This window comes from Macrobrachium nipponense, chromosome 1 (genome assembly GCF_015104395.2).
Source record: "Macrobrachium nipponense isolate FS-2020 chromosome 1, ASM1510439v2, whole genome shotgun sequence".
NCBI classification, from domain to species: Eukaryota; Metazoa; Arthropoda; class Malacostraca; order Decapoda; family Palaemonidae; genus Macrobrachium; species Macrobrachium nipponense.
The window spans coordinates 187,563,976-187,577,323 of NC_087200.1; the positions used below are offsets into that span (position 1 = coordinate 187,563,976).

The window sequence follows — 13,348 nt, forward strand, 5'->3', positions numbered from 1 at the left end:
ATGGGCTTCTGGAGGATGTCCAGACATTAGGTCTGCAAGTTCATGGCAGAACACTGTTATAAGGACATTGAGGAGTCGACCTTGATGTAGTGTGAGCATACACAGTACTAAGTTGAAGGCTGCAGCTATGAAGTTCGCGGTCCTGCATAATGTTACGGACTTTAAGGGGTCCAAACGTTGGTTGTTTCAGCTCAAAATTCAACATGGGATCCTTCTGAGGAGGGGATAGATGAATTTCACCAGACTTTGCATGACCTGATGAGAAAAAGACATTGTTTTTAGGTCAAATCTACAATGCTGATGAAGCAGGTCTGTTCTCTTGCTCCTTACCCACTAACAGTAGCTGATGAGAAGGAAGAGAATTTACCCAGTCGAAAGATTGCCAGACAATTAATTTCTGCTATGCTATGTGCAAATGCTACTGGTGGGCATCATTGCAGACCAGTGGCAGTTGGACATGCAAAACAACCACATGTTCAGCGTGGGTTGAGGGATAGGATCCCAGTGATTTAGCATCATTCAGTGAAGGCTTGGTTCACCCCTGAGACCATAACCAATGCCTGGAACTGTATGCTGAATGGAGAAGAGGGTATAATTGACTTCCTTGGGTTCAAAGTCGACAACTTCTGTGCCCAACTAGAGACTGGAGGCAATGACGTTCCCGAGGATGATGTAAAGGAGTGGCTGGATGACGACAGTGGTGACCCTGGCTACTAACTTCTCTTCAACGGCGAGATAGCTGCTGTAGTTGCTGGTGGTGACCAGGAAGCACCTAGAGATGATGACTATGATTAGGCTGTTTCACAACGAGCGCCCTTGTGCAAGCATATGCACATGGCCTTCAGTACAGACACTGATGTTGCTGAACCCTATCATCGACCCCATGAACTTCCCAGGCCCTTGACTGTGGCTGCATAAATTCAAGATTATCAAAGGATTGTCTTTGCAAAGCAGAATCGTCGTCCATATAATCAAAGTACCTTCAACAGCTTCGTCAGATCCCAAACCACCCGAGCCCAAGCCATAGCCATCTGTTGCTTCAGTAACTCAGTCCTTCAGTTTGGTCCGGACCACAGGCGAGCATGCCTGCAGCCTTCGATGATATAGTACATGCACAGCTCCTCCAGCCAGAAATCTGATGTGCCGCTGCCCCACCTCAATGACTCTGACCCTCTAGGCACCTCTATAACTCTTCCAGCCATTTCATCACTTATGGCGTAAAATGTTTGAGGAAAATACAAAAATAAATGTTTTTGTAATGTACTACATTTCGTGTTGCGTACGTGAGAGAGAGAACAAAAAAGAGGTTTGCTTTTTTAAAGTGTCTTTGTTCAGTATATTTTGTCATAAATATAGGAAAATAAGGTAAATAATTTCTTTTTTGCATCAAATTTGCAGTTTAAAGTGTGCTGGTTGTTGTTCATAAACATATTTAGTGTGTACAGTTATGAATTATTGACAAGGTAGGGCGAGGAGGGGTTACAGAGTTGCAGTTTTGTCCATAGAGTATTTTACTTGCGTTTATCTAGATGGTGCCTTTATCTGACAGGCCCTGGCTGGCTCTATTAATTCGGATAATAGATGTGCATGTATTCTTTTTTCTGTTTTCACCAGTTTCTTCCACCAAACGGCACCATTGCTGGACCTTGACCCAACTGTGTATTGCATCAACGCCTACAGCAGCAACAGCTTTATGGACACGGCCAGTGACCCCAAGGTCCTTCTTAGGGCTCGCACATACCCGATGTATGGCTGGATGGTCACCAGGCACTACGCTGAAGAAGTCATTCACAAATGGGTGCCAGAAGGGGTGAGGATGTTTTGCCTTTAATGTCTCTGTAAAGATTTACCTTCATAATTTATTATACAATTGAATTATATTAAAAGGGTTAAGTTTGCTCAATGTGTGTTTCGTTGAAATTACGTTCAAACTGGAAGTCCGAAGTAATCCCTGAATGTTGACAAATTATTATCTATTAGTGACTTACCAGGTGATGTGCAAGGTTATTTGCTACCTAGCCATTAACTTTATTTCCAAAATCTTGTTTTGTAATTTTAATGCATGTGATTAGATGTCCTAGTTCAACTATAACCCCTATGGTTGTGCAAATTTCCTGTATTGGAAAATATGATATTTGAAAATAGGTGGGTGACTGGGATTATTGGCTCGCCTGGGAAGACCTGCGAAGGGGCAGGGACGTGGTCTTTCCAGAAGTATCCAGAACCTTCCATGCTGGCTCTTCAGGGGTCCACGTGTCTGGCTTCGAGCAAGAGGCGTACTTCAACCGAATGATCTTGAACCACCTGCCAGCTGTGAAACTGAACAACATCAGGAGGTGAGTGTTTTGGAGAAAGTGTGAGTCGATATGATGGATCGAATGCCTCTCTCATTTTACAGAAAGTGGAAGTAGCAGAGGCAGCTTGTTTTCTTTGTAGGTGAAGGGTCTATCTTTTGGTAACTTAAGATTATTATTATGCCTTTTTTAACTTCAAAATATGTTTCATTTGCACATTACGGTTCTCTTTCACTGGCATCTTATGGATACCTTTGCTGAATTTGTCAGGTTTTTTTTGTGATAATCGAAATCAAAGTATTTCGTGACAGCCGGAACCACTAAAATATGGATTAACTTGAAAGAAGATTTATTTCAACTTGCAAATGGCCGATGTTTTTATTTTAGACATTGTTATACAAGGTTTAAACACATAAGTTGTTATTGTTATAAGGTGAGACAGGGATATAAATCACCAGTATTTGAATATGTTCATACAATTTTTCAGATAAACCGTTTTTTTTTTTTGCACATATACAAAAATAATCCTAAGGTATTTTTCAACCCAAAAACATTTTTGTCAAATTTGGAGTTATTATAACTGAAAAAATACATTTTTAACAGTACATAGTATATATCTAGGAAATATTAAAAAGCATATTACTTCCAGTTGCACTGTTATCAGTTGTATTTGCAGTGTAATTTTTGAAATGGTAATAACTTATACATTTAACTAGCAGCTGTACCAGTCCTTCAGACGTGTTATCGAACAGACATTCACTTATAATTGAACTGAACTTAGATACATCGATCTCTCCCCAGCCAGTGCTACTGCGTCACTGACCGGCTCAGTCAGGCACCGCTGGCTGACTGCAGGTGCATACATGTGACAGGTTGCTCGGGAAAGATTTTCATCGCAAGGCCCCCCTCCTTAAACGGCCTTGATAAAGCTCAGCCTATAGTTAAACGCGTTTGCAGTCATTTACGTTAATTCATGTTTCCAAATGTGAATACAGTAGGCTCACCTTTGACCCTTTGGCCCTGGCTATAGGCTACGACCCCCTTCTCCCCTGGTAAAATCGAAAGGGGGTAGGTCTCCTGCCCCCTAATATTATTGGAAACCCTCAGGCCCCATTTCCTGAGGGTTGCATCGTCCCCCCATTGCTACTGAGGGTGCCTTATGACCCCCATATTGTGGGGAGCTTGTTTGTACTTATGAAAACACTTCTACATAGATGTCAGCTGCGAAAGTTGTAAAAGATGAGAGATATGAAAAAGAGGGGATATGACCCCTTTGAAACTGCCCTCGAATTTCGGATTCTGGCTAAAACCTTCTCCCGGAGGGGAGGGAGTCTGTGGGTCTATGGTAACAAGTTTGGTAGCCCAAGCTTTCAACTCTGAAAGTTGTAAAAATTATGGGTATGTAAAAGAGGGGTTATGACCCCTTAGAAACTGCCCTCAAATTTCGGATTTTGACTAAAACCTCCCTGGGGGGGCGGGGCAGTCTAGGGTAACAAGTTTGGTAACCCTAGCTGTCATCTTCTGGGCGTTCATAGCGAACAAACAAACAAACAGACAGAAATTGCCTTTTATATATATATTGATAGAAGATTACTTTCGTCTGTTTATTACATTATCAATAATTATTTTCAGTTTTATTTCCTATCATTATTACAGGACTAAAAACCTAGTGGTTCCAGTCCAAGTCATATGAGTGACCAGATACTCACAAATCACGTCATATCAATCTTGATATTCACATATTCTTATTCATGCATGAAGTACAGCATTGCATGTCACGAAGAGCAGGCATACGTAGAAATAAAAATATTTAAGTTATGTAAAAAAATTTTATTACGTTAATAGAAAATAATTTATTTCATTCATGAAGGCAAATCAATCAATTAGACACTATCATGTCTCAGGTTTTACGTATAGGTTTAATCGATTCCGCTGTTCCTTCCTTCTTACGTTCTTTTCCATCCAGTAGCGCCATCAAAATTATTTCTCCTTCGGCCCCTAGCTGCAATCCCTTTCGTTCCTTTTACTCTACCTCCTTTCATATTTTCTTTCTTCCATCTACCTTTCCACCCTCTCCTAACAATTGATTCATAGTGCAACTGCGAGGGTTTCCTCCTGTTACACCTTTGAAATAGTTAACTGTCAATTTCCGTTTCAGCGCTGAATGGCCTCATAGGTCCCTGTTCTTGGCCTTTGCCCTAAATTCTATATTCAGTTCAATTCAATCACCGACGTAAAATTGGCTAGAATTATAACTGATCACCGTTCCTTATATCCGTCCACTCTCATTGCTTGCCTGGCTCGAAATGTCATACATCTATCAATAAACAATTTGTTGTTGAATATAAAACAGGAAGACGTCTTTTGTTTTGCAGGGTTGTGCGAGAGAATTATGACGAGGAACTTTCAAGAAATATACGACTGTCAAAGACTGCGCAACCCGGCGGTGAAATCTGCCACTTGACTTGGGTCACGGGTGACTGGAAGCGAGGACTGGTAATCTACGTGGAAGCGTTGGACGCCAACGACAAACACAGCAGCTACAGGATCCTCTTGATGGTTCGTTTGATATTCAGGGAATTCTGAACCTTTCTACTTGGTTATTTAACTTATAAGGAAAACTAGGCAAAAAGTAAGTAAAATCTGTTGAGTTGATCGTTGATTCATGAAAGATAGATTTGTACGTCTCCAGTTTCGACTGGTCTTACATAATTAGTAATCAGTAATTTTGTTATTTATACTGATTAACAAATTCAGCTATATTCCAGGTCAGTGTTAATTCAAATCAGTGTACATGATTTTCGAAATTCAAGTTTATTCTCACCCAAAAAACATGTCCAACACCTTAGTCATAATTGGTTAGTACCTTTGATTGATTCGTAGAACCTTACATCATTCCGTTCTGTCAGGTTTATTTACACTTGTTCTATCGAAGATTTCTTAAGTATTTCCATTTTTATGAAAATAAAGTCTTACTGGTCTCATTGCTTTTTCGGTTCCGTAGTTGTTGAAATATTCTTTCCAACTTCTACCTGATATATGTTTATGCATAACTTGGGAATCGATAACCACTGATAAATTGAGAACAAATCTCGTCTGATAACGAATGATTAGCAAGAGCAATCTTGCGTCTGCGCTCATCACATTGAAAACTGTGTTGCACAATCGCTGTAAAAACATGGATTCCCGTAGCTTATCGAAATCCTCTCCTCTCCCTCGCATACTTCTTCATATTTGGTATATTCGTGATATATGTAATTCCACTTAAAATCAGCAAAGCGAGAAAGTCATTATACGAACACCAATAAAAAAATCTGTAAGTTCATTGGACGAGGGAGAGGGTGCAAGGTGACACAATCCAGGGATAAGCGAGGGTGAGCGCCGAAAAAATGTAGGGTCGGATCCCCTGATGTGTTGTATTAAACACACTCGCACGAGGATTATAAAGGGATCGGGGTTATGCACCGCGTCACCCGTGCTTTCTCTGTCTCCTTTCTCAATCTTCCTTTTTCTCTTTCCCTCTCGCCAACTGCACTTATTGCTTCTTCCCTCCTGTGACCACTTCACGTCTTGATTCGTCTTGATTTCATACTCCTTGTTCTTAAATTGCCATTAGTCATGTCTTGAGCTGGAGTGCTCGTGTCGAAGGGTCTGGTGGAAGGTCTCCTCCCTTTTCCCTCTTCGTGTGTTGTATGTGAGCATAAAGTATTCTGCTGCTGTTTTAATATTATCTTGTCAGTTGTTTTTCTATCATTGTTTTTTTCCCTTGTGCATACTCCATACTCACGTATTTAGAATGCTTATTTGTTAGTTATTAGTTAAAAAGATATTAAAATTGTCAGGAAGGCACCCGATGAGACACGGATTTTTAGCTATAGCTATTATTTATTCTAACCAGTGCAGTGGCAGGGATACCTTTTGGGTAAATCTTAGGCTGAAATTCTAGGAGGTGAGGGTGATACTGATGTTCCTGTCTCTTTCAGATAGAAAGTTCTTTGTAATATTTTGGAATCTCCGTTAAAATTTCAATTATTTTTTCATCAAGGTTTCACTTCAAACTGAACATATTGGCGCCAGTCATCGTCAGTCATTTTATGACTGTAAGTAAGTATTACTACACTGGAAGGTATTCCTGGTCTCAGTGCCTGACATTTTAGCCATTAATACCCGAGGTAGTAGGAGGGAGTTGATATCGACCTGAAAGATTAAGAAATCGATGTGTAAGTTTATAAAATCCTAGACATATAATAAGATAGAGGGGAAGAGAGCGAGAGTTAGACAAAGAGTCTAAGGCAAGATGCCAAGAGTACTCGGATTTATTGTCGAGATTCGATCCACGTTTGATACAGTGTGTGGACGGAGATGAGGTGTTTCAGACCATCTTTTACCGGTGATGAACAAGCACGTGGTGGAAGTGGTTCTCCGTGATTACATGCTAATCATTACGGCCAATCCGGAGTTGCAGTGGAATGAAGAGAGCACAGCTTTGATTTGAAAAGTTGTAGCTACTGCGCCTCTTTACCCTCGACTTTTAAGGAATGTTGCCTCTTCATCCTTTACTGAAGAGCATCTCTTCTTGGTGTTGTTTGGTGTTTCTAGCATTGTTGTTGGGAAGATATGCATTTTCGCTAAGAGAAACTAAAGTTGCTGTAACTGTGATATGAAGTGAATCAACAAAATTTTTATCATTGTTGGCCCTGACATTTCATTTTATTTATGTATTTATTTATTTATTTATTTTTTGGAAATTTAGTTTACTCTTATGCTATTAATTAATGTTCGTCTGTTTCAGTGCTTTTTAACCTATGACGAAGGAACTCGTGAAATTTACAAAGGTGTGATAAGACTGAAGTGGCATTCCACTCCTGTTTACATAGTTGGGTGCCCTTATTCCCCCTTTTGGTGAGTAAAAAGTTCTTAATTTCGTTTTGGAAACTATAAAGCACGGTGATATTGACATGTCTCAGCTTATCTATGTTGGTCAGGCTGATTCATACTTTAAAATACGATGTGGTTGGAGAAACTTTTACAAGTATTATTATTATTATTTTATTTGAAAATAATGGCAGTTTTCGACGAATTAATCTTACACGGGGTTTTTTTCAATTCTGCTGATAATTCGCTTTTCTGACGCAGCTAGGTTTTTGAGTAGAAATCCAATATTCATATTCGTCATAAATAGGGTATTTGACAAAAATATTTCATCAAAAAAGATTTGTTTTAAAATATTTAGCTTATATCAGGGGCTGGTGTAGTCTACATGCTTCGACTACCTCCGTGGTCTTCATCAGGACGTTGGTGAGGACGAACTGGATGTATACAGAAGACTACAGAGATGGTCGAAACATGTAGACTACACCAGCCCCTGATATAAGCAAAATATTGACGAATATGAATATTGGATTTCTACTCAACAACCCAGCTGAGTCAGAAAAACGAATTATCAGGAGAATTGAAAAGACCCTGTATAAGATTAATTCGTTGAAAACTGCCATTATTTTCAACAAAACATGTATCAATGAAGGTCTACTCCTTGCATATTATTATTATTATTATTATTATTATTATTATTATTATTATTATTATTATTATTATTATTATTATTATTATTATTCAGTGGATGAACGCTATTCATTTGGGACAAGCTCAAGGGGGCCATTGACCTGAAATTCAAGCTTCCAAAGCGCAAGGTGTTCATTTGAAAGAAGTAATGGAGGGCAATATGAAATACAGGCACAAAAGATCATATGGTGATAAAAAAGAAACAATAAATTAACAGATTGATAAATAAACAGATAAAAATGTAAGTAGAATATTAAGATACAAGGAACTGTTTCACATTCCAACATTGTGAGGAATGAAAGACCTTTGGAACTCAGAAGTTCGAGAAACATTTACTGCGTATTGGTGCTGCTATTCAGCAGATCTGGTTACTCTCGGCAGGAGAAGAAGATCAAGTCTCAAATGTGAATGTGAAAGATCTCTGTTAGAGTACTACTTATGAAAAATTGACAAACATGAGATCATTCGTTGATGGTCCAAGACATAACTGCTAATGTTAGGAAACAGAAACTTGCCACCACGAGCATCTCAATCTAAAAGAGATAAATCTCAGACACAAGCAGAAATCAACACTGGTGAACAATATTCATGTAAAGGAAGGACAAATGACCTAAATCAGGTTGCATTGATTTTATCATTGTTAATAAATGTATGAGGCCTTATGTACAATCCGTACCTAGCTTCCGAGTGAAATTTGCTGACGCTTTCACAATATGTTTCTCAAAAGTAAGATGTGAGTCTTAAGGTTTTACACAAGGTACTGTATAGTTAAAACTTCAAACTCATTCAACAGAGTCCCATCCACCTGAAGGGAAGGATTGGGTGGAAAATCTGTACAAGCTCTACTTTTCAATAGTGTTTTCTTTCTACTGCAGTTCATCCTCCTAACCCACCAACTACACCTTTCATTAATCCTCTCCATGTCATGACTGAGGCTAAGGGCAACTTCATTGCTACATTTCTACACCCACAAGTGTAGCAACATCGGCTTACTGAACAATTTTGCTTTCCAGTCCAACAACCATATCACCTGTATATACTAAAAATAACAGCGGACCAAGAAAGGTACCCTGTGGAACTCCAAACACAATAGGTCTTGGTCTGCTAAAGATCTGATCAATAGCAACTCGCTGCTGCTAACCTGTGAGGAAGTAATATTAAAATCATATCCACCCACTCTTAAGATTCTGAAGTTTGTAAGTCCCTTTGGATTTACTAAGATTCTGAAGTTTGTAAGTGCCTTGTGATTTACTAAATCTAAAGCAGCACTAAAATCTATTTGAATTTATACTCAAAAACCTTATCAAGGTTCTCATGCAAATGGCATGTCACGTCTAAAACAGCGTCGCAGGAACCTAATTCATTGGTCCCCTGGTATAGTGGTTAGTGTCGAGATTGCCACTCGGATGTTGCTGGCTTGCGTCTACCCAAGGACGATGAGAAATCTCTGGCTCTGTATCATGATCAGTTACTGCTGCAGTGTGGGGCCTTCGGTGTGGTAGGTTAAAACGTACATTCTTTGGAAGCTTGAATTACAAGTCAATGGCCCCTGTGTGCTTGTCCATGTGAATAGGTTTCATCTACTGATACAACATTAATATGATAATAATAATGGCTTCCTAAATACATATTGGCTATCAGTATGTGGAATCCTTTAGATGTCACATACTGTATAGTGGCTTGAAAATAAGTGTTTATGTGACTTTGAAGATCATAGGGAGAATGCAGTCTGCAGATATGCCACTCTTTGGAACAGCCACTGTGTTACTAAGTTTGCACCCATCTGCACAGGTACTGCTTCGACTTAAAAATCTATAGACTCTACTAATCTTGGGAGACTACACACTAGAAACCTTTTTAAAAAAACAAGGAAAAAGAAACCATCAGGGTCTCCTCCACCCTTTCTAACAAGGTTATCTAGAATTTTCTTAACATCCTTATAGCAAAATGCAAATTGTGTAAGAATAGGATCAGGATGGCAAGTATCAAGGAGAGGGACATTCTCAGCTGATTGCTAAACTTCATTCTACAATTATCTGTTAACAATATCTTTGTGATTATATCAATCGGGATAAGGAACTAGCTGTTGTTTTTAAAAGTCCTGGATCTGATACAAATTCTGTTTGTGTAATGGCAAGGAGCTAAGGTATAGTAAGAGTAAACGACTCCAGAAACTAGAATCTAGATTTACGTGCAGCTAATGATTGTATTCTCCTCGTAATAACAGCAAGTATAAACCAAAGGACGTGACGCCCTACCGTCCTAGTACGAAGGATCTGTTGTCAGCTGCCAACTTCAGGGATACCTGGGAGCTCCAGTTCTTTCGTCAAAACCCACGCTTAGGCAGGCACCCTGGAGCTTCGTTGGAGGAGGTTTTTAACTTGACAGACATTGGTTTTGTGAGGCTTTCATAGTAGATTGGTTGACCCTGTGCCTAGGGTGGTACATAGTTGGGTATTTGCAGTCAGAAGCATATTTGTTGCATCACTGGTTGTGATGTCCATGATTACAGTTATTGCAATGCTAGATTATATGGGCAAATCAATCAATCAATTTCCATACATTGCAAAATCATAAATCAAATTTTCTTGCAAGGTCAACATTTCTGTATCAAGTAACTTTTAAAATTTACTGTTAAACCTTTTCAAAGGAAAAAGAAAGCCATAATAAGCTTGTTAATTAGTTGTTAAAAAGACAATTTATTTCTTGCCTTCCTTAAGCAAAACAACTTTATTGGAGTCCGGATAAAAAGCAGCTTACTAAACTACTATGATAGTGCCAGCCGATTTTCTAGTTATGATCTAGACCTAAAATAAAGATATTGAAATGTTGAGATTCCTGACAACTTTGTTTTATTATAATTTAAATTTTCTTTGCCATAAGACCGGTTAGGTGAACCGTGTGATAGAAAATAGATTTCTATCTAGCAGGCAGATATTTTTACGATGATGATGTTTTACCAGGTACCAGAAGTTTTAAAGGATTTTTCAGATTTACTCTTGTTCTACATGGATTGTTGTGTAGAAGGTTCAGAAACTGGGATACACAACCACCACACTGCTGAAATTAATTATGTGTTCTGTGGTAAGAGAAAAAGTTGTTTTCTATAGCCATAAATGTCAAGAAGTCAAGCGTGTGTTCTTCACGTTGTCACTCAACGCTACTGATGTAGAAGAACAATATTTATCATAAAGCTTGGATAAATGAATTTCTCTCTGTCACTGAAGTTTGGGAATCTCCTTCAGTTTTTGTTCACCACAATTTGTATATCATTCCTCTTTAAAGACGATGTGGTCGACCACGGGGCTGGTCGTACTTTTCTTTATCTATTCTTTACTCGTCTGGAATTGTTGAAAATATTTGCTGGTTTCTTGGCCTTCGCCGATTCGGTACTCGTACAGGCACATAAGATACTGCGAAGCAATATTAGTCTACGGATGTAGAGAGAATACACTTAATGGGTTTTGAAAAAGAAACCCACAAAACCACTTGTAACTTGTCTACTTCTAAGTATTTACATTTAGTTTTACTACACACTCGAGTACTTTCAGGCCCTATCTGTGGCCCATTTTGAAGAGATGTTTGGGATGTTAGCCTGGGTCAAGGCCCAGCAGTCTTCTCTGGGAAGATGAGAAGACTGCTGGGCCTTGACCCAGGCTAACATCCCAAACATCTCTCGAAAATGGGCCACAGATGGGGCCTGAAAGTACTCGAGTGTGTAGTAAAACTAAATGTAAATACTTAGAAGTAAACAAGTTACAAAGTGATTTTGTGGGTTTCTTTTTCAATCTTCAGAAGAAAACCGAAAGAAGTTTTTGTTTGGTTAATGGGTTTTGTCACTTTTGTTAGATTATGATGCCATTTTGACGGCCAGTCTGCCGGTCATTGTTTGAGAAGAGTGTGCGAAGCATTAGTGGAACGTTAATCATTTATGGACGAATTAAGTCTTCTCGGTAAGTTGAAAAAGTGAACTTTCTTGACGTTTACGTCCCCTACCTTTCACCACGGGCCATGTTTTTGTGGATTCGGATTGAGTGACTTGCATACACTTCCTGATTTTTAAGGTATTTCAAAGTTTCCCGGTTGAAAGCGTTCGGGATGTTTTGATACCCACACTGTGTAAGAAGAATGTGCACCTTGTGTATTCTCTCTACATCCGTAGACTAATATTGCTTCGCAGTATCTTATGTGCCTGCACGAGCACCGAATAACTTCATATAAGTTATCTGTCAAACTACCTTTCAGTTCATTTATCAATGACAGTGGAGATAATGTAGTGTGTCAATAATGTGGCAGAAATGAATCCTGATTGGTGGTCTGCACGACACCGATTGTGACTTTAAAGTAATTTTCTTGCTAAATCTGCATGTTCTGTGGCGTCTCTGGCCAATTTTGTGTACTAATTTGTAAGCACTATACCCGTCTCTTTTGCATTGAGAGTAATATTAATTTTATTATTACTGGAAAATATGTGTTCGCTCTTATTTAAAATGATGCAATGCACAAGTAGCTAACTAGTTCACTTCATAATTGTTCGTATAATTGCATTCTACTAACTGTTTCATCTGGCTGAGTTACTCATCCCAGTAGTCTCATCTGTCATTTAGAGGTCACCCCCCCCCCCCCCTCAGAGGTCCGTAACCCTTTACTTGGCACGTCCCTCTGCTTTGATGCATGTTGCATGCCTAACCCTAAAAACATTGGGCACTACAAGAAAATGTGCAGTATGAAAACGATATTGTTCTTCACAAATATCAAATGTAAGAGAATGAATAAATGGCACCTAATAGTCTGCGCCATTGACTTCGAAGTATAAGAAATTAACAGCATATCTAGTACACTGAAGGAACGATTAAATGCGTAAAATCACAAATTTCAGAACTTTAGGAAATATTAAACTTACGAACAAGAGAAAAAGGAGACAAATATTCAATAATCATGGAGTCCTAAGAGGCAGGTGCTTCAATTCTCGCTGCTAGGAAAAGCATTCGCAATCAGATAAGAGTAAAACAACATGTACTCGACCACATGAGGACGTATGGTGGAAAATATGAGGTATGCAGTGCAGATGGATCCAGAACACATGAAGGGGCTGGCTGTTCAGTGGTACCTCGCGATTTTAAAATGGAAAATTCTTTGCCATGACAAGCATCTGTATATACAGCAGACTTACATGCCATAAAAAATACAACAAGACAATATCTGTGAAGATGTTCATTCAGGTTATATGTAGTGACTCAAAAAGCTCCGCTGAAGCCATAAATTCGTATAGTTTAAAATATCCCTTGGTATCTGATATGAAACGAATGCCACACAGAACGAAACAAAAACGCATGGAAATAATATTTTGGATTCCATCTCATGTAGGACCCCGTTGGGGGGTAGTGCTGTCAGTGCACCTCATGCGGTGCAATGTAGGCCTTACATAAGTTTCTTTGTAGCGTCCCTTCGGCCCTAACTGCAACTACTTACATTCCGTTCATATTCTCTGC

General features: G+C 39.0%; 1 pseudogene; it reads left to right on the forward strand.

Annotated features, from left to right (window-relative positions):
* LOC135219037 (protein O-linked-mannose beta-1,2-N-acetylglucosaminyltransferase 1-like) overlaps positions 1–10,701 on the forward strand; it is a 35,601-nt pseudogene extending 24,900 nt beyond the window's left edge.
* The last annotated feature ends 2,647 nt before the right edge of the window (positions 10,702–13,348 follow it).